This window comes from Ursus maritimus, unplaced genomic scaffold (genome assembly GCF_017311325.1).
Source record: "Ursus maritimus isolate PB19 unplaced genomic scaffold, ASM1731132v1 scaffold_4, whole genome shotgun sequence".
In the NCBI taxonomy this organism is placed as follows: domain Eukaryota; kingdom Metazoa; phylum Chordata; class Mammalia; order Carnivora; family Ursidae; genus Ursus; species Ursus maritimus.
The window spans coordinates 80,612,449-80,633,158 of NW_024426552.1; positions in this window are offsets into that span (position 1 = coordinate 80,612,449).

Here is a 20,710-nt window from a genome sequence, read left to right on the forward strand (position 1 = left end):
TCTCTCCTATCCCTATAATAACTAAGAGCACCGAATTTGGTCTCAGAGATAACTGGGTTCCAGTCAGGACTTTTCCATTTACTGTGGGACCTTGGACAAATTCTTAAGCTCGTTAAGCCTCAATTTCCAAAGCAGCAATATGGGATAATCATAGTTCATAGCTACTATGGACTGAATGTTTGTGTTCCCTCAAAACACATATGTTGAAACCTGATCTCCAATGTGATGGCATTTGGAGGTGGGGCCTTTGGGAGGTGATTAAGTCATGAGGATGAAGGTCATGAATGGGATTCATGTCTTTATAAAAGGCACCCCAGAGAGCTCCCTGTCCCCTTTAGTCATGTGAGGACTCAGTGAGAAGACGGTGTCTATTAACCAGGAAGCAGGCTCTTACCAGACCAAATCTGTTGTCACCATAATATTGGACTTTCCAGCCTCCAGACCTGTGAGAAATAAATTTCTGTTATTTGTAAGCCACCCAGTCTATGGTGTTTTTGTTGTCACAACCAAAACTGACTAAAACAATACCTTGTAGTGCCTCTTTGAGAACTGAATCAGATTGTGCATATAAAGTATTTGGTATAGTGCAAATGCTCAGTAGATGTCAACTATTGTCTTTAGCAACACTTTCTTACTATAATAGTGATACCTATTTGTTATAACCAACAAGAAAATGCAGTCAAACAAAAGGAAGTAAAATCATGCATAATTCCTTCATCCTGAGATAAAAGGAGATATCTACTCCCAATCATTTTCTCTGCATATATTGTTATCTTACAAAATTTAATTTTATTATATAGTGTCTATTAACAACTTTGTACATCATTATCTATTCTTTTAAAATATTATCATGACTAGATGAATAAAATTCCATTATATAGGTGTACTGTCCTATAGTTTATCCTCCCAAATCTTTCTTGTTTGACGTTTATTATTGTTTCCAATATTTCTGTTATTGCAGTGAGTGATGCAATAAACATTCTTATACAGGGGCGCCTGGGTGGCACAGTTGTTAAGCGTCTGCCTTTGGCTCAGGGCGTGATCCCGGTGTTCCGGGATCGAGCCCCACATCAGGCTCCTCCGCTGGAAGCCTGCTTCTTCCTCTCCCTCTCCCCCTGCTTGTGTTCTCTCTCGCTGGCTGTCTGTCTCTGTCAAATAAATAAATAAAATCTTTAAAAAAAAATAAAAATAAACATTCTTATACAAATGTTTTCTTTGGCTCAGTATAAAGCTATAGTTACTGGGTTGAATAATAGCAATGTTTTTGGAGTTTTGGATCCTTACTGCCCAACGAGCCACCAGAAAGCTGTTAACATTTGTATTTTAATCAGCAGAATATGAGAGTAACTTTTTCCCTTTACCCTCACTGACACTGGACATTAGCTTTTGAAAAAAAAATTTTTTTTTACTCATTTCCCTAAAACTTTTTGAGTGCCTATTGCAGATCAGGCACTATTCTAGGCATGAGGGTATAACAGTGAACAAAACAAATAAAAATCTCCCTGCTCATAAAGCTAAAATGGAGTATGTTAGATGATGCAGTTGCTACAGAGGGGCAGGAAGATACAGTGTCTGGTTGCGGAGTAGGGAGAAGGTAAGGTGCAATTTCATATAGGGCATTAAGTAAGGTCCCATGAGAAGGTAAATTTGGGCAAGGACCTTAAGAAGAGAGAAAGTGGTCCTTGAGGATATCTAGGGGTGAAATTTCCTTGCTGAGGGAAGAGCAAGTGCAAAGATCCTGAGGCAGAAGCATTCTTGGCATGTTTAAGAAATAACAAGACCAGTATAGCTGGAGTGAGATGCACATAGAGGAGAACAGAGGGCAATGAGGTCAGAAAGATAAATGGGCTCAGATCATGGAGGGAATACCACACCATTGTAAGGATGCCAACTTTCACTCTGCATGAGACGAGGAGTCATACAAGGTTTTGAGCAGAGGAGACGCATCATCTAACTCACATTTAAAAGGATTGCTCCAGCTGCTGTGTTGAGAATAGACTGAAGGGCGACAAGGGCAGAAGGAAGAGGGAGGCTGACTAGGAGGCTAGTGCAATAATTTAAATGTGGGGGATGGTAGCTTAAACCAGCAGTACGGTTGATGAATAGAAGTCCAAAAGTAGGTGCAGTGAAATAACAGGATTTGCTGATGAGAAAAAAAGAGGAATCAAGGTTTTTGATCCAAGAAGCTAGAAGGATGAAGTTATCATTTACCAGGATGAGGAAGATACCACAAAGGACTGGTCTGGGGAAAGATTAGGAGCTCAGTGTGAGATGACTTTCAGACATCCAGGTAGAGGTGTTACATGGGATGTTGAAGACATGAATCCGAAGTTCAGTGAGAAGTTCAGTGTGGAGGGAATAGTGGGTGGGTGAGATTTAAAGAGAATTTTCTTTTAATTGTATAATAGATTATAATGTATTTGTTGGTGGGGTTGACCCAATAGAGAAGGAAAAACTGGTGATGCTGAAGAGAAGAGAATCATTGAAGCAATGTCATCAAACAGGTAAGAAAGATGGGATCTAGAAGACAAAGGGGAGGGTTGCCTTTACATAGGCACAGAAACAGTTCATCTAGAATAACAAGAAAAAAGCCAGAATGGGTGAGTGTGGACACAGGTATGTGGCTAGATGTGGTGACAGAACATTGCAGAAGTTCTCTTTAATTTGCTTCTATTTTCTCAGTGAAATAAGAAATAGGTTTATCTACTGAGAATGAAGGGTCTTGGATAGACTCACTGTGATGTATTTAAGGCATATCATTCTTGTGGCAGTGTGGGGGATGGGCTGGATGGGGCAATGTCAACCTGAAGAGACCATGGCAGTCATTCTCAGCAAGAGATGCTGAGCACCTGGATAGGGAGGTGGTGATACATCCGGAAAGAAAGCATAAATATCACATGTTTTGGAGATAGGGCATTCAGAACTTGCTGATGGATTGGGAGTAGGTGTGAGGGAAAGGGAGGAGGGATCAAACATAATACTGCTTTGAAAAGCACCCTAAAAAGGCAATAAATTATGATGGCTTCAGCTATATGGAAATGAAGGCCTGAGAGCTCTTACTATTTTGGCTCACACACTGGAGTACACCAGAGCTCTTTCCCTCTCTAAAAATTGGTCCTAACATTCTGGTAATCTTTGATTTTTAACAAAATATGGTTAAAAAATAGCACACATGATTTAGAGAAGTTTTGGCATTCATTGGGCTCTGTGAGTGGGAAGTATATCCTCATTTTTCAGATGAAAGGACAAGGCGCACAAAGGTCAATGGAGGTAATTACAAATGTTGGGGGGGGGAATCAACCCAAAACCTCTTTATTAATTTAGAATAATGAGAAGTACTTTACATCTTAGATTGCAGATCATTAACTACATGCTTGTTTTGTATAATGCCTAGGACAGAATCTCATGCAAATAAATGCTTAAGAAATGTATTTGACAATGATTCTGCATAATGCATTAATTGCCATCAATTGCCTAAAAAACCCTTTTAAATATGTATAAAGGTACTCATAATATTGGCAGCCTCTTACATTAGGGTTATGATACCCCAGGTCTTTTGGAAGCAAGAACCAGGTCTTTTGGTCCTACAGGTAAAATATTCTTCGTTAGATAAAAAATGTGAAACAGTATTTGTCATGTCCTGAATCTCTCTGCCTTTATCAGAAAAAGAAAAAGCAGGAAAGAACTTTAAAACACTGATTTATTAAAGTTTCACATAGGATCTTTTTTTTGTTTTTGTTTTTGGGTTATGCCTAAGTGTGTTTAATATGGGTGTTTCATTACTATGTTAAAAAACAACAACAACAAACTTTTGCTATGCCAGTCACCCTTGTTCTGCAATATGGTAACTTCCCCTAAAATGTAAACAGTAGCAAAGTACTACAGTATAGTTTAGTTCGTATTTTTTTATTCATTGCCTTAGAGCTTGTTCCTTCATTGTTAACTTCAAATTAAGCACTTTCTAAATGTCCAGATTATTTCTAGGAAGGCTTTATGCTTGTAACTCAAATACCAACTCTTTGAGGGCAGGAAAGAGTCTCTATTTTTGAACATGCTTCACACAATATAATATATAGTAGCTATTTATGAATGTTACTTGACTAAAAAATAATTGAAATCCTTGAACTTTGGTTTCTTTTCATTTAGTAGGTACACTTTAAAATGTCACGTTTCCCTCTGTACAAACATGAATGTACGGAAGCACATTGTCTTTGGATTCGTGTACCTCTTACAATTAACTATCTAATTAATTAATCATCTGATAATTAAAATGACCTCCTTTGGGCTGATACTGGATCCCAAGAAAGGTTCAAAAGAAACTTGACACATCATGTTGTGTAATGTTCCATTGTGAGACTCCACTGCTGTTTATCACATTATGTCATATCTGATCACATGGTGGCAATAAGTTGAACAAAACCTGTTGACATATCAGGAAAAAAATCCAGTACATTAGATTTATATAAAGCCATCTAGTCTTCGCTCTTTCAAAATGGTACAGTCACTGGGCAAAGCTGGGAAATACAGCATCTTTTAACCACCAACAAATTAAGGACTCTATTCATCAAGTAAATCCATACATTGGACTTAGTCCTTCCCTTAATTTCTGCCTTGAGATTTTGGTTAAGGCCCTTTGGACAACACGTGGGCTTATGTCGTTTATAGTTCTTGCATAATCCTGTACTTTTGTCTACCCAATTCTTAAGTCAGCATTAGTTTTCACAGAGGAACACATGTAGAACACAGAGCTTTTTATTACATTTGAGACACACTATTTTTCCTCCTCTTTCTTGAAAAAACTGATTACAAAGAATTAGAACTGAAATGGAAACTCTTCAAGAATATAAAAATTTCATAGACCTCATTTGGCATTCTTTATTTGTGGCAGCCTCAGTCATGCCAATGTTAACGCCTTTATATTTTTGGAGACATTTCTGCTTCCAAGATGGTGCACTGATTTCCAAAATGAAACTAGGATTCCACGGCTCTGTGGAATACAGTGACTCCATGGAAGTAGAATACATTTTAACATTGTATGTTAGATTGTTTAACATATAGTATGCATAAGCCTTAACTTAAAACTCTAATTTTCACTTCCTGTGATTAGTGCATGATGTTATTACGGAGTAATATGGAATTCAGGGAGGACTTCCACAGTAAAGGTGACCTATGGCTGACACACTGTATCTTTAATAAGCTACAGATGACATGGGTCTCTTCTCAAAAGGGATATTGGCTTTCTGTATATAATTAATAACAAGAAAACTGTATCCTGACTTTAAGGTCTGCAGTAGTATCCTGGAACAAAAAGGGCCATAAATTAACATCAATTATGTATTAAAGTTCCAATTAACCTGGCTGACACTGATATACTTTAACAAGGCCCATTTAGATAAAAGAAGAAACTCTCTAATTACTTGGAACAGGACCTTATGACCCATTCTGCTCTTTTATCCCAATTCCAACCTAATGAAGAATGAAGTGAGGGAGAGAAAGTTCCACACAAAGTGACAATGCAGCACCAGAAGATATCCCCTGGGATACCCTTTTACCATGAAAAACTCTCCACAATGAATATTTTATTGTACTTGGCTTCTTAAAAACAAATACACCCACTGAAGGAAAAGGGTTATTTTAAGGTTGAAAATCATGGCTTCCTTTGAGATTTCCCACTGGAACTGGTTGAGCGTACTATAGCCATGTATGGGAACACCCACGCCCCCTTTGCGCCTGAACTTGCTTCAGATACATTCTCTAGGAAAGGAGCTCATTGGTCATGATTCCCTCTGCATTGTCTACTCTCCCTGCCCCCCAAATCTTTGGACAGCCTTCCTGTTTTCCGTTTGATTTGGGAAGAGCATTCTGGTCTCCGGTTCCCATCTGTTCTCCAGGTGGCTCTTTGGATTTTGTTCATCTTCGTCTTCTGTCCACTGCCTGGGCATCCTGCCTACGTAGATTTCTAGGTCTTCGTGTCCCTTCTGGTGTCTCTTGGTCAGTTAACTTCATCCACAATTGCACACGCATCTTCTAGGCTGCACATTACGTGCACCGAAGTGTTTCTTCAAATGAAAACACAGAAATAGCACATGAAGATGTTCATGGAACGAATGAGAGAGAAAATGTGATTGTGGGTGACAGGGAAGGAGTGGGAGCAAGACAAATCTCAATCGCAGAGGAAACGGAGGAGGGAAGGACACACAGAATACATTCAGAAATTATTTGTCTTTATTGCACTTTTATTTTTCTGTGACTCATTATCAAACGTTATTATTTGTTTTCCTGCAGTGATCTCCCATTCGGTGCCTGCTCATTTCTTGACATCGGTCCTAAAACCACTGCTCTACGGTGCACAGTAGATGGAGGAGCCTTGTCTCACCCCGTATTCAATCAGGCTTCCCTGCTCATCCGCTCCACTCCTCCCACCAAATAGCCCAAGGCATAAATACTTCTTCAAGGCTCTTCCCTGCCTACATCCAAAATGAGACTAGCTTTTTATAGATATGGACTCAGCTTTTAGCCAAATATGAAATTAAAAAAAATCAAGAAATGCATCTAAATAAAGCAGAATTTCTACTTATACATTTGAATAAATATCCCAGTTCTTTTAAGGCCACAGATATGTGTGAATAGATACTTAGATCTATCTAAGTACTAAGTAAGTATCTAGAACAGATGCTTATGAATAGAGATGAAAGTAGACATACAGAAATTAAATGTTGGCAACATATGTGGCCGATGAAATATTTCCAAATTTAATTCTGACCATGTTTTTTCTTGTGGCAAAGTAAAGCGATAGTAAAAGCATGGGAATGGAAGTCAGCTCAGCTTGGCCACTGGAATCTAAGGTTAATTGGTTTGAGGCCAGTGGGGGGGAAGGGCGGTTACCCTGCAGCCAAGTAAGGAAGGTCCCAGGAAGGGCTTTCTTTGAAAGCTGACTTGCTGGCCTTAACCCATTTGCCTATGTGCTAGGGCCCAGGGCTTCCAATAGTTTCCTTGTCCCCAGCTTTGTGGTGTTCTGACCTTGATTTGACAACCCAACTTTATCCTTTGGTACACCACTTAATATGTCTTTTGTCTGCTTCATTGGAAATCTTAGTTCAAGGATAAGTAGGAAAGTCTTAAGAACTTCCAAACAGAGCAAGTTATATAAAAAAGTAAACACACTCCCACTGGCCTTGTTCTTTCCCTTTGAAACATGAACGCTAAAAGAATATAGCATTGGAATATAGCATTTACAGAAGACAGAGATAAAATTATTGTCATCTAATTCATGTGAGAGAAAAAAGAAAAAACCCTGTGAACTTTTGTTCCAAACAGCTGGTTTAAGCCACCCAGGTCCCTCACCTGGATTATTGCCAACAGCCTACCATAGAGTCTGTTCTCCACACAATGGCCAGAAGGCTCCTTTTAAAAAGATTGGTCAGGTTGCATCACTTCCGTGCTCAACTCCTTGTAGTTCCGGTTTCCGAAGCCCTCTCCTTTCTTCTCTCACTTCATCTATGACTCCTCGCCCCTTGCCCACACCTCTCAAGTACAATGGCCTCCTTGCAGTTGGCCTGGAATTCACTTCAGTGGACTCTCATATGTCTCCTTCCCTTCCTCCATGTCTTTGTTCTATTACTGTCTTATTGATGAAGCCTTCTCCAATTCTTGAATTTAAAAAAAGAGACCCCCCCCATCATTCTCTGTCTTCCTTACTCTGTTTTATTCCCTACGTAGCGCTCATCATTATCTGCTTTACTATGTGTTTATTGTATCTTTTCTCGCACTAGAATATGAGCTCCGTGGTGAGAGAGGATTTGTATGTCACTGTTATCATCTAGAATAGGCCCTTACAAGCTCTCTCCATTTGTCTAATGAAGGGAAAGGGTCCTATACCCAGCCAAGATATTCTCCTTATGAAGGAAAAAAAAGACATTTGTTGATATGCGAGGACCCAGACACCAGGTTACCAGCAAACACCAATTCTTAAGAGAGACCTTGGAATTGTCCAGAATGCTTTTTAAAAAAGAGTAGATTCTCAGGCCCCAACCCAGATCAAGAGAATCATGATTTCCTGGGGAAAAGACCTAGAATCTGAATATTTTCAAACTATTAAATAGAAGATTTCTGAAGGGCCTTATGTAACTATTGTCATAAGAAAGTTTGGATCCTCATAAAGCCAAATGCACAACACTGACTCATCATAAATGTGGTGCTGCTATTCGACAAACCAGTTTTAGCAGGGATAGCAGTATTCTTATAGCTGTTTGTGATGATGCCAGTATTTGGCGCTGGGACCGACTTCGATAAAATGGTTTTTCTTAATCAAAATTCGAGTGTGTTTTCTGTGTGTCATAGAATTACTGTATCTTGCTAGTAAGGGCACACAGAGCATTTGGGGTTGTCTTTCCGCACTCAGTCAGGCTGAGCTGGATGCTGTGATGTTTACATTGTTTACATTCGTTGTACTGTCTCCTGCTCAGACTCTACTGCTTTTAATACAAATTTATTTTTGTAAAAAAAAAAAAGAAAAAGTTTGGAAAACTCAAGAGTCTTATCCTACTACAAATGAATGTGAATAAACTTTTAGTAGCAGTAAACTTTGCAGTGTATGTGTCTGAGTGGATATAAGATACAATGCTCGCTCTATCTATCTATCTATCTATCATCTATCATCTATCTATCTATCATCTATCATCTATCTATCATCTATCTATCTATCTATCTATCTATCTATCTATCTATCTATCTATCTATATCATCTATCTATCTATCTATCTATCTATCTATCTATCTATCATCTGTCATCTATCTATCTATTCATCCGTCCATACTGGACAGTTTAGCTAGAAATTTTCAGTATAAATCCTATATAAGGATTCTTGAAATAGAATGCATTTTTGTTATCTGACCCATTCTTTAAATCACTCATATTTCATTACAGTTTCGAATATAGTTAGCCCAGCGGTAGTGTTTCAGTACTCAGTTCCTGTCATCAACAGACAGCTAGAAATGCATAGACATGATACTCATACTTATTAAAATGAGCTCACCTGTCCATTTTAATATGGGGGAGAGAAGAGAAATTAGATATATGAGTCTCAATGGTAATACTTACTGTAAGACACACTAAGATTCTGTGGCTGACATTTGGTTTCAGGGCAGATTCTTCTATTCCCCAATATTCTCTGAGAATATGACTATGTTACAGCCCTGTATCATACCTGATATTCAGACTGACAATACGTATTAGAGAAAAAGTTAATTATGCTCATAATACTCAATTTAAAAGGTAGGGAATTGTTAAAAGAACTGAACACGGTTAACACAGAATACTGTTTGATAATTAAAGCAAACAATTGTTTGGAAAATGCAATTATGGCAAAAACTAATTCCTGGGTACCAGATAAGTAAGGTACTATTGCATAAAATGAGATCCTTGAGCACAGAGTGCTTATAATCTTAGTGAAGAGACAAAGCATGTAGAGACAGGAAATAATTAAAGGGTAATGAAACAGTGCTCTTGTACACGTTACATAATCGTTCTGGATCACACAGTATCCTCATCAACGGAGTGGATAAAATAATGTAAGTCTCCCAGGGAGGTGTGAGGATTAAAGGAGATAATTCACGCCCTTGGTACGTGGCATAGAATGCCACTAACTGAGGAATGCCTACGGGAAGATGTGATGGCTAAAGATCAACACAGTCAGGGAAGCCTTTATGGAGACGGAGAGATTGAGACCTGCTCTTGGAGGAAAAGGAGATGAGAATTCTAAGTAGGGGGAGAAGCATCAGCAAAGGTGTGGAGGAGGGAAAGATCATGGTACTTTGGAGGGACAACGAGCAGACCATCCGACTGAAGGTGTGGGTCATAAAAGGCAAGGCTGTCCAGGTAGATACACTTCTTCAAAGAGAGAAACAGACATACACAGAGGAGAGAAAGTAACAATATCCCCTATGATTCTACCTCCCAGAGATAACTACCTTGCAGTACTCCCTTCTAAGTTTTTCCCTATGCAAAAGTTTCCTTTTATATTTAAAACATATGATGTGATAGATATACTTTTGTAACTTGCTTTTAACATTACACTCTCTGCATTTTTGCACGCCATTACCTATTTTTTTTGAAGCATGATTTCTGATGGTCAAATAATACCACACTTTGTGATCTTGCTGTAAGTTAATCAGTCTATTATTATTAGACTTGTAGGCTGTGGTATTTTGTTCTCTTCTAAGACATAATAGTACCATGAGATGACTTAAAAAATACTGTGGGGTGGGGCGCCTGGGTGGCACAATGGTTAGGCGTCTGCCTTCGGCTCAGGGCGTGATCCCGGTGTTGTGGGATCGAGCCCCACATCAGGCTCTTCCGCTATGAGCCTGCTTCTTCCTCTCCCACTCCCCCTGCTTGTGTTCCCTCTTTTGCTGGCTGTCTCTATCTCTGTCGAATGAATAAATAAAATCTTAAAAAAAAAATACTGTGGGGTGCCTGGGTGGCTCAGTCGGTTGAGTGTCCGACTCTTGGTTTGGGCTCAGGTCACGATCTCATGGGTCATGGGATCGAGTCCTGCGGTGGCTCCTGGCTCAGCGGGGAGTCTGCTTGAAAGATTCTCTCCGTCTGCCCCTCCCCACTTCTATCTTTCTAAAAATAAATAAATAAATCTTTAAAAAAATACTCTGATTTTTTTTTCTCCATAGGAGGAATTACTACAAGGAACATATCTTGGTAGAACTTATATGAGTATTTTAATGTTATTGAAATATTTTGTTAAATTACTGAAAGCTTGTGCCAATATATATTTTCACTGACAGCATATGAGAGCATGAATTTCATTCTTCTCTTGGCAGAGAAATTTGGACTCAGTGGGTTCTTGATCAGAGGGAGAGCAATCTGGCAGCTGTAGGTGGTGGGACGGGAGGAAGGGATGCCGGAGCCATGCTTCAGTGCTGAGGTGCCACGATTAGCTACTGCCCTTCAATGATCCAAGTGAGAATAGAGGGGATGAAATCAATCGAAGATATTCTCCCTCCTTTATTTCCTCTTCTTGCCTCCCCTCTCTTCCTCATTTCCTTCCTTCCTAATAACTTGCTTTCCCCCTTTATTAAAAAACATACATATCATAGAATATTTGTAAAATGTAGAAATGTAAAAGTTATATTTTATATCTTTTCAGTCTTTTCAATATATCAATCAATATACTTCAGCATTTTCACATATTAAATATTCTTTGCAAAAACAAAAGCCCTTTCTTTCACAGATATAATGACTTACTTATTCATTTGCTATTGATGGCTATATATGCGTCAGAGATTTTCTATGAATTTTTGCTATTATGTATAACGCTGCTATAAATATCCTTGTCCATATCATTGCCTTTATTTCTGATTTTCCTCTAGCAGAAGGGAATTACTGAGTAAACTGTATAGATACATTTCAGATAAAGACGCGTTTTCAAGCATCAGTAACAGGATTCATTACACACATGCACACAACTAGGACAAATAAAAAATCGTCCTTATGTTTCCACACTTCAAGAATGAACCCCGATATAGAAATTCCACATAGTTGGTTTGGGAAGGTAGTTGACAAGTTCCGTTTTGAACACAAATTGAATGAAAGGAATCTATTCACAGCCCCCGACCCAGCCTCATTTGCAGACAAAACTCATGCGCGTCTGCATTTGGCCCTAACGCTTTGTTTTTCTAGGTCACGGTGCCCTCCAGTCTCAGAAAGTAGACCCCAACTACAAAACAATATTCTTGTCTCACCTGACCACAACCCACATCCCAGATGAGCCCCGGGGGGCAGAGGCCCTTGAAAAACCTGACACGTCCTGCTCTACCTGGCCAAGAGTTGACCCGCTCGCTCCCCACACCCCTGCCATGGGCACAGCTGCAACCCTCTCACATCCTTTAAAACCTCTTAAAAGGCCCAGGCTGACAGACTTGGGGCTGACATTTCTCTAGATGTCTGGCCCCTCTCCTCCCTTGAAGACTGAATAAACTCTGTCCTGCTTTTTGCTCCCCTTGTAAATTCTTTGCCACTCCACGTCACCGGCCACCTTAACAATGAACAAATAAACATATATAAACGAAAGTGAAAATGAGGATAGAAGTTGTTTCAAGAAGTCAATATAGTCAATAAATGCTATTGCTGTTTTTGACATTTTGTATCTTATAGTATATTAACCACAATCGTAAGAACATTATAGAGATATCCAGGGTGCTATTTTATATTTTCCACAGTGAAACATTACTTTTGTAAGTAGATCTCAGCAGAGAAATTGAAGAACAATACTTGCGTTTTCATCTCCCTTATAATCTTATGCTCATCCTAATGTTCAGCCCTTCTTATATGCAATCATTACGTAATCATCACTCGGGGAACATACACCCATGTGATCCCTTTTTGTTTGTGAATGGAGGAATAACTATCTTCTTCTTATGTATTTATTTATTAATTTTTAATTTTCATTTTTTTAAGTAGGCTCCATGCCCTGGGCAGAGGCTAATGTGGGGCTTGAACCTACAACCCTGAGATCAAGGCCCGAGCCGAGATGAAGAGTCAGGTCCCCAACTGATTTAGCCACCCAAGCGCCCCGTAACTATTTTTTCTATATAATGTATCCAGTTAGGAAGACTTTTCCCAACCAAGAAAAACATGATGAAACTGGTCCATCCTTTCCAAAGACTCCCAAGTGAGCTGAGGCAAGCTTCAGTTTACTCTGTCTTCGTGTAACTTAGTTAACCCCATTTTGTGCAAGACCGTCTTGACTTTCTTTTTCTTTCTTCTTACCCTATGCACTTTTTTTTAAACATAAAAAAAAAAATGCTTTCTCCAGAAGAAAGAAAGAAGAAAAATGTAAAATGTTCCCAGTAGTATCTTCTAGCATATAGAATCACCTTTCTGCATCAGTGGTGGTGTTACTATGATTGTTTGGTTGCCACAACAAAGCTTATAAATAGATTCGCCTCCTCACTAGGACCTGTTCCTTTTGAAGGACTAAGTTTCAGTCAAAGAGTGGATGGTAGCTTTAGCTAAAATACATGGTCTCCTCCCTCCCCAGAGTGTTTGCCTGCTGTGCCAGGTGAAGATGTCTCAGTGTTTTCATCCTAATGTGTTTCGAAAGTGTACTTTGATCCGGCAGAGAATTAAAAAAAAAAAAAAGGAAAATTTTTTCCCTTTGTTTATTACGAGTTGATGGTACAGTCATTTTGCTTCATGGTTTTGAAACGAAACTTGTTTGAGTTGATGATTGTTTTCTGGTGCAGTGTAAACTTTGAGTAAGCTAGCAGGGGCTGAACGTCTGTCTCTCACTTGCTCCGAATGCTATGAATGTATCCATTAAGAAACGTTTTTTGGAGGCCTTCCATGTGCCAGAGACTCTGTTAAGTGTTAGGCATGTGGCATTGAAAAAAAACCAGACTTGGCTCTGGTCTTCACGGAGCTTATAGTTTATGGGAGAGAGAGACAGTAAAGTAAGGAGTACAGAAATCAACATGCACTTACAAAGTGTTATGAATACTATAAATTATAAGCACAATGAAAGAAAACAGGGTGCTAACTGAAGCCCTGAATGATAGATTGAGAGCGAGAGACGTGGGGAGTACGGTTAGGCTGGTGTGGCAGCATCCAGGTTAGTGATCTAAACTGCTGTTGAAAATTACCTTTCATACAAGGTCTTTATATACAAGATGGAGTAGGTTATTTACATTTTAAATTTTCATTCCAATTTTGGATATGTTTGGCATTCTGTATCCATATTGGAAAAACGTGTACCACTTTTCTGACATACTCTGCCACTGTGTGATAATGAGCCAGGGTGTTTGTCCTCTCCAGAGTAACTAACTGTATTGACCATTTGTATAGGGCAGTTTTTAAAACCAGAATCTCTTGAATTGGCAATTACAGTTGACCCTTGAACAATGTAGGGGTTAAGGGTACCCCACACAGTCAAAAATCCATGTATAACTTGACTTTCCTGAAATTTAACTACGAAGAGCCTGCTGTAGCCTGAAAGCCTTACCGATAGCATAAACGGTTGATTAACACACATTTTATATGTTATATGTATTACATACTGTGTTCTTACAATAAAGAAAGAAAAGGAGAAAAAAAGAAAATGTTATTAAGAAAGCCATAAGGAAAACACATTTATAGGATTGCATATAAAAAATACCGCATTTATATGGACAGTACAGTTCAAACCTGTGTTGTTCAAGGGTTAATTGTACTTCTGAATATGCCATAGGTGTGCTAATTTCTCCATGCAGTTCTATTAATATTTGTTCTGTATATTTTGAGGCTATTTTATTGGGTGCATGTAAGTTTTAGATTATTATATTATTCTGAATATTTAGACATTTTATCATTACTTAGCAACCTCTGATCTCTAATTATGCTTGTCAAATTCTATTTTGGTTAATGATAAAGCAGCTCCAGGTTTCTGTTTTCCAGGGACAATAGATTTCTACTTTGTTTTTAGTGTGTCTACTGTAAACAGCATATATCTGGATCTTTGTATTTTTGTCCAATGTATCAATGTTTGTTTTTTGTTCTTAAATCGGTAAGTTTGGTCTACTGATGTTTTTATTTTTTAATTATTGATATATTTGGGTTTGTTTCCATCTTTCTTTGGCTTCTGTTTTCCTGCTTTGGTCCTTTACATTACCCTATGTGTGCAATATTGTTATTCTATCCAGTGTTATTCTATTCAAACCTCTATCAATTAGAATCACCTGGGAGATTTTAAAAAAATATTAATATTCGGACTCCACCCTTAGGGATTCTATTTAAGGTCCGGATGGGGCCTGGACAGTGGTATTTTTGAAAAGTTCCCCAGGCAATAAAGTCTAGGTACTTCTGTAATTCAGAATTTCCCATCTCCATCTAACATCACATCATAACCACGTACAGTGCATGGAGAAGCTACCTTTATTTATTCGTTCTAGTGGAATTCTTGGAACAATCTGGCCTGGGATTGGTATTCACACTATTTCCTCCTTGTTCTCTAGGAACTGTCTCCGAAACTTGATTTCCATTCCCCACTGTCTCATAGCTCCTTGAACCCACATCCAATCCGCATCTTGACAGAGTCAGGTATTTCAGGTGTTAAGAGTTAGGTATAGTTCAGATCTTGTCTTCTGGCTGTGAAACCCTCTGACAGCTTCAGTTACAGTGCTGACTTGATCCTGTTAGTTTCTTGTGGATTCTTTTCTTTACCCCTCAGCAGATTCACCATTTGCTTAAATCTGGTCTACCAGCCTGTTGCTGAAGATGCCCAAAAACAACGTTAGGGAAATAGTCACTGAAACTATTCGATGGAAATATTCAACCATAGATTGTGGTAGTTCTGAGAGGTAGAATTTCTTCTGTTAAAGCTAAAAGTGAGCAATAATGTCCTCTAATCCAGTGGCTTTCAAAGTGCCGATCCTGGACTAGCAGCACCAACCTCAACTGAGAACTTGTTAGAAATACAAATTCTCTGGTCTGACCCTAGACCTCATCAATCAGAAATACTGGGTGGCAGCACCCAGCAATCTATGTTTTAATAGATCCGCCAGCTTATTCTGCGGCTCAGTTTAGTCGGAGAGCCACAGCTCTAATTCAGGAGGTTTTTCAATATTCAGTTTAATTAGGAAGACAGGGACATTTTCTTTGTAGTGGCAACCAGTTAATTAACTAGGAAATCAAGAATGGCAAAACTAAAAAACAAAACAAACTATTCAGTGGGTAGTACTATATTGTATAATTTTATATTTTAATTTACATTGAACATTACTCCAGTATTTAGGCTCATCTTCACGTTAATCTGTTTTTCTTGAAATTGAAAGTTACTACGTGTATTAAGTCAAGTGAGAGGGTCAAGGCAAAAATTGTGAGTGAATTAACTAAGTGAGAGATGGACTACTGTACCAAATTACTCCCATCTAACCCTCCTGTACAGAAATAAGTATAATGATCTTTTAAAATTTAATATGGAGTCAAATGTTTTTGTTTGTACTTTTTTAAAAAAGATTTTATGTATTTATTTGACACAGAGAGAGAGCGCGCAAGCTCACACACAAATAGAGCAGCAGGCAGAGGAGAGAGAAGGAAGCTCCTCACTGAGCTGAGAGTCGGATAGGGGGCTCAGTCCCAGGACCCCGGGATCATAGCCTGAGCCGAAGGCAGATGCTTGATTGACTGAGCCACCCAGGAGTCCTCTTTTGTTTCTACTTCTATGGACTGTGGTTTCCACAACAAGAATAACAAAACTCTGTTATTTATCCCTATGTTATGCTCACGGGCACTTGCTAGGTACACGCCCGCACACAGAATGCTATGAATAACTAGGCCCCAATGAAGAAAAGATGCACAGTCAAGCCTGTCTTTGTAAAATTTGGTCCTAGAAAAAAAGTAATTTGGGGCTGGAAAAAAAATAGAGTTTAACATCTAGAATCTTAAGCATCCTACACTAGTTTTATCTCTGAATTTATTTTAAAAATTCATTTTTGTCCTGTTTACTAGTTTCTGAACTCATTTTTCTTTCCTTAAAGTAGAGTACCCTTAAGCTATCCAGATGGCTTTTAATGGAAAATATTCTTTCACTAGCAGTAAACTGTGGGGAAAGAATATAATTAAACCATTGAAATTTTTTCTTTAAAATCTAGTTTTCATATTTATAATAGTGTATTATCATACTTAAGGTAAAATAGCTCAGATAATGTACTTATAGACTAATGAGCCTTAACAAGGCCCTTGGATTGTTAGTGGTGGGACTGCAGGCTGTGTGGAGGAAGCATCCTGGCTCTATAGCCACAGGGTGATGGGGGGTAGGGATGGGAGTTGGGAGGGAGACATGTGATACCCTCCATGGCAACAGTGTGGCAGGACACAAACTGGGGAAATCCGGGAGAGCCCCATGAACCCAAACAAGCATTTACAGAGCCTGTAAACATGCACATTGGCCATTTCAGGGACGGCAAGTGTCTCTGTGGTGGGTATTTTGCAAACATTACTGGGGAAAGTAAAAATTTCTTTAGAGATATATCTGATTACGACTCTGTAATTAAACAGCAGGTTAAGGGACCAGGGACTCCTGTGATGAGTGCTGGGTGTTGTATGTAAGTGTTGAATCACTCAATTGAAACTAATGTTACACTGTATGTTAACTGACTGGAATTTAAACAAAAACTTAAAAAAAAAAGAAAAGAATAATTTGACTGTTAGACTTCCTTAGATCTGGAGTGGCCTTCCAGTTCAGACCTTGCCCTGAGCCTGGTGGTTTAATTTTCCTAGGTTCTCAGGAGGTCTAGCCAGGTGACAAACTTTTTTATTTTCCATTTTCCTCCACTATGTATGAATGCAAGTGAAATGAGAAACTATTGTTCTTACTTCCAAAGTCCTATAACCTTGGTGCGGATGAAGCCTACCAAACTAAGAAATATCCTTAAATCCTCAAATGCGTCTCCTGGCAAACTGGGAGTCTGGTAGATGTTCTCTGTAGGTCAGGACTAATGTCTTCACGTTGGAGGCTCGTCCTTTCCATGTATGGTGTGCTCTGCTTTTTCCTATCTCCCCTTGCTTCCCCAGAGCCTCATACCCTCGGGCCTCTACAGCAAATTTATCCAGTAACCTGTCAAATCATCTCAATCTCATCCTTGAGAGGTCTCCTAGGCTGTGGTTTCCTGTTTATACTACTCATTAAATCATCCTAGTCAGGGCCTTCTGGAATGCCCAGTACTGTCACGGTATCATCCTGAATATACTAGCAACAAGTCACAGGGTCTTTCAGGCTCCATGTTGTCTGTATAAATAAACCCATGACTTTTCTCCATTTTCCACCATTTCCTTGTGAAATATACTTACACGGTGTGTAAATGGAATTAATCAGGACATATGTATTAATTTCTTTGGTTTATGTGCATCTAATTGTTTCTGTGCCACTTGGTTTAGTTGTGTTAGAGCTGTCTTTGACTGTAAGGGTCTGGAGTTCAGGAGGTGTGTTCTTCTTGGCCTGAATATTGCTCATCTAGGGCTACATGCAGCTGGGTGCTTTATAACGATGGGAGGAAGAACATTCTGCCTCTGGGTCTGACTTGTCCTAAAAGGCTGAAGTCCAGCCCCATAGATTTGTGGACATATCTATTTTGGTCCAACACAATAGCTGGTTATCAAATCCCTTTCTATAGTTTATAGAATTTATACATTGGTTTAGGTCTCTAACATTCAATTTCGGGTTTGTAAAATGGTATCATTCCACTACAGAACCCTGCACGAATGGTAATATTCTTCTGTTCTGACTGATGACAAAATCTGCCACCATTGCCACTCAAGCATATTCAAAATGAGAAAGGAAATGCCTCTCTTTATATAATAAGGATTTTAGCTTACATTTCAACACCATGGAAACTAGGCACTGGGATAGGATCTTTTCTGTCTAAATATATCCTTGGCTTTCAATTATATTTTCTATTTCACCAAAATGGCTTTTAAAATTCCTCCATGTTCACACCATTTTCCTTTATTTTGGGTTGGCAGGATCACCTTGAGCCCATCCCTCAACTTTTATCAGCAAATATTATCACTTCAAGAGGAGCATAAATTGAGGGCAATCTGAGTACAAAGGAGTCTCTCTGAGAGGCTATTCTGGTACCACAGGAATGTGGAATAAGATTAAAGCGTGTCTCAGATTAGGGGTAGCCACTTTCAACTCCTTAAATTTAATTCTTTTAGCTTCCATAGGAGATAGAATCCTGTAATAAGGAATAAAGACCTTCCTTTAAGGCTGGAGAATCAGCCTTGCCTCCCAGAACCACCAGCAAGATGTCGTGGAAGCACAGTGGTTAGATTGCCAGATACTTGGGACTTTGGGAAATTGTTTTGCTCCTCTGGCTTTCAGTTTCCCTCTGAGTGAAATGAAGTGTTTGTGTAGAGATTTTCTAAGATTCTTTCAAGCTCCACTTATTTGTCAACAAATATTTATGAGCACCCACTAAGTTCCAGGCACTAGGGATGAAGTGATAAACCAGAGAGATGGAGTCGCCAGCGTTCCAGGACTCAGACATAGTCTCCTATTTAATAGTCTGTCTATGGAAGGAAAATTGCCAATTACATTTAGTAAGGATTTTAGCTTAATATTAGCCTTTGGATTGTCCCGTCTTATTTTAAGTTGTGCTTCTTTTGGCCCTTTTATATTTGTTGGTCTTCCTCAATCATTCCTGGAGAAATCCAGTGCCATGGCACTGAATCAAATACTTGTCTTATAAGATGTATTGAGAAAATGCCAAATATATTCTGTTGGTCAGAATTTGTTTTGATGAATTTTGGTTGATACCACCTGCATTCAAGGGTGTGATTTAGGGAGGGAGGGAGGACAGATATTATGACCACATTTGGGTCTCACTGCTGTATCCTAATTATATGGTTGTATGGATAAAATGCCATTCGAAATAAAATGGTTGAAAAAAACCCCTTTCTGTAGAATCAGTTTGTTAGATTACTCCTACATAGATAGATCTATTGCATTTAGGAGTGGGTTTATATTTTTGAGTGCCAATGTGTGTTATTTTCCTATGCTTAAACAAACAGCTGTGCTTAAAGCTTAATGAAGTAGGAAAGGCATTCAGGAAGAGCTAGAGCCAACATCTTGTATATTTGAACCTGTCTGTTCTGCCAGTGACCCATGGAGTGAAGAGCTGTGTCAGCTAATCATTCAGTTGACCATTGCTGACAGACAAATACCTTGTGCTGAGCTTGGAGGGAATGTCACAAAAACATCAGAAGTCAACAAGGTGACACGATCTCTGTGGGGTCCTATACGTATTTTTCCCATTGCTTGGAGCTGAGCTATCACACATACAAATGCATCTTATCTTCAGATAACTTACACATTTTAAGAGTTTAAAGTACTTTGTTTTCAGAAGGTGTTTTCAAAAACTAGTTGGACACATATTTTTTCCAATGATGATAATTAGCTGATTAATAATATCATAGTCATCAAAAGAGATAGCATGTTTTCAAAATCATGCAACAATAGATGAGCCCTTACATGGTTTTAATTGGAACACCTAATAATTATAACCTTGTAGATGCAAGGGAAGATGTTTGCAAATGTAAACACAAACACAGAAAACAAAACACAAATTTGTCAGCAGAAGACCGCCTGCTTGTGTGACTACTACACCAGAAAACAGCTGTTTCATTTAATGCATTGTTTCAGGGGACATAGGACTAAAGCGAAGTCATTGAAGTAGTGGTTTCCAACATTGTTTGTAGTGAAGTCCTATTATCCACCTGCCCCATGATCTGCAAATTTTAAAAGATTTTTTCCCTATCCAATTGTATTTATTAATTGCCAGTGTTCCTATTTTAGTAAACAAAGACGATTGTAGCTATGAGTTAACTATTGTGACAAATGTGAAACAATGGATATTCAACACTGAATTGCTATCATTTCCACCCAAATCAAACCAATTTGTTAGAAATGTCTTAGACTCCCTTATGGTGACCAAGTATGTGATTTCCTTTAGACACTTAACATTCTTGAAAATGGCACACGAAACCCTTTGCTACTTTTTAGGAAGTTCTAGAGTTTCAGAGATATCTTATGAGGAAACTCATTGATGCATGAAAATTATATGTGTGAATTTAGTCGTCTTTCATGAACTTGGAGTTGAAGAAGTTTTTATTGCAACTCTTTGTTCCAAATGTTTTTCTAAGAATGTGAAGAACCAAGCTATA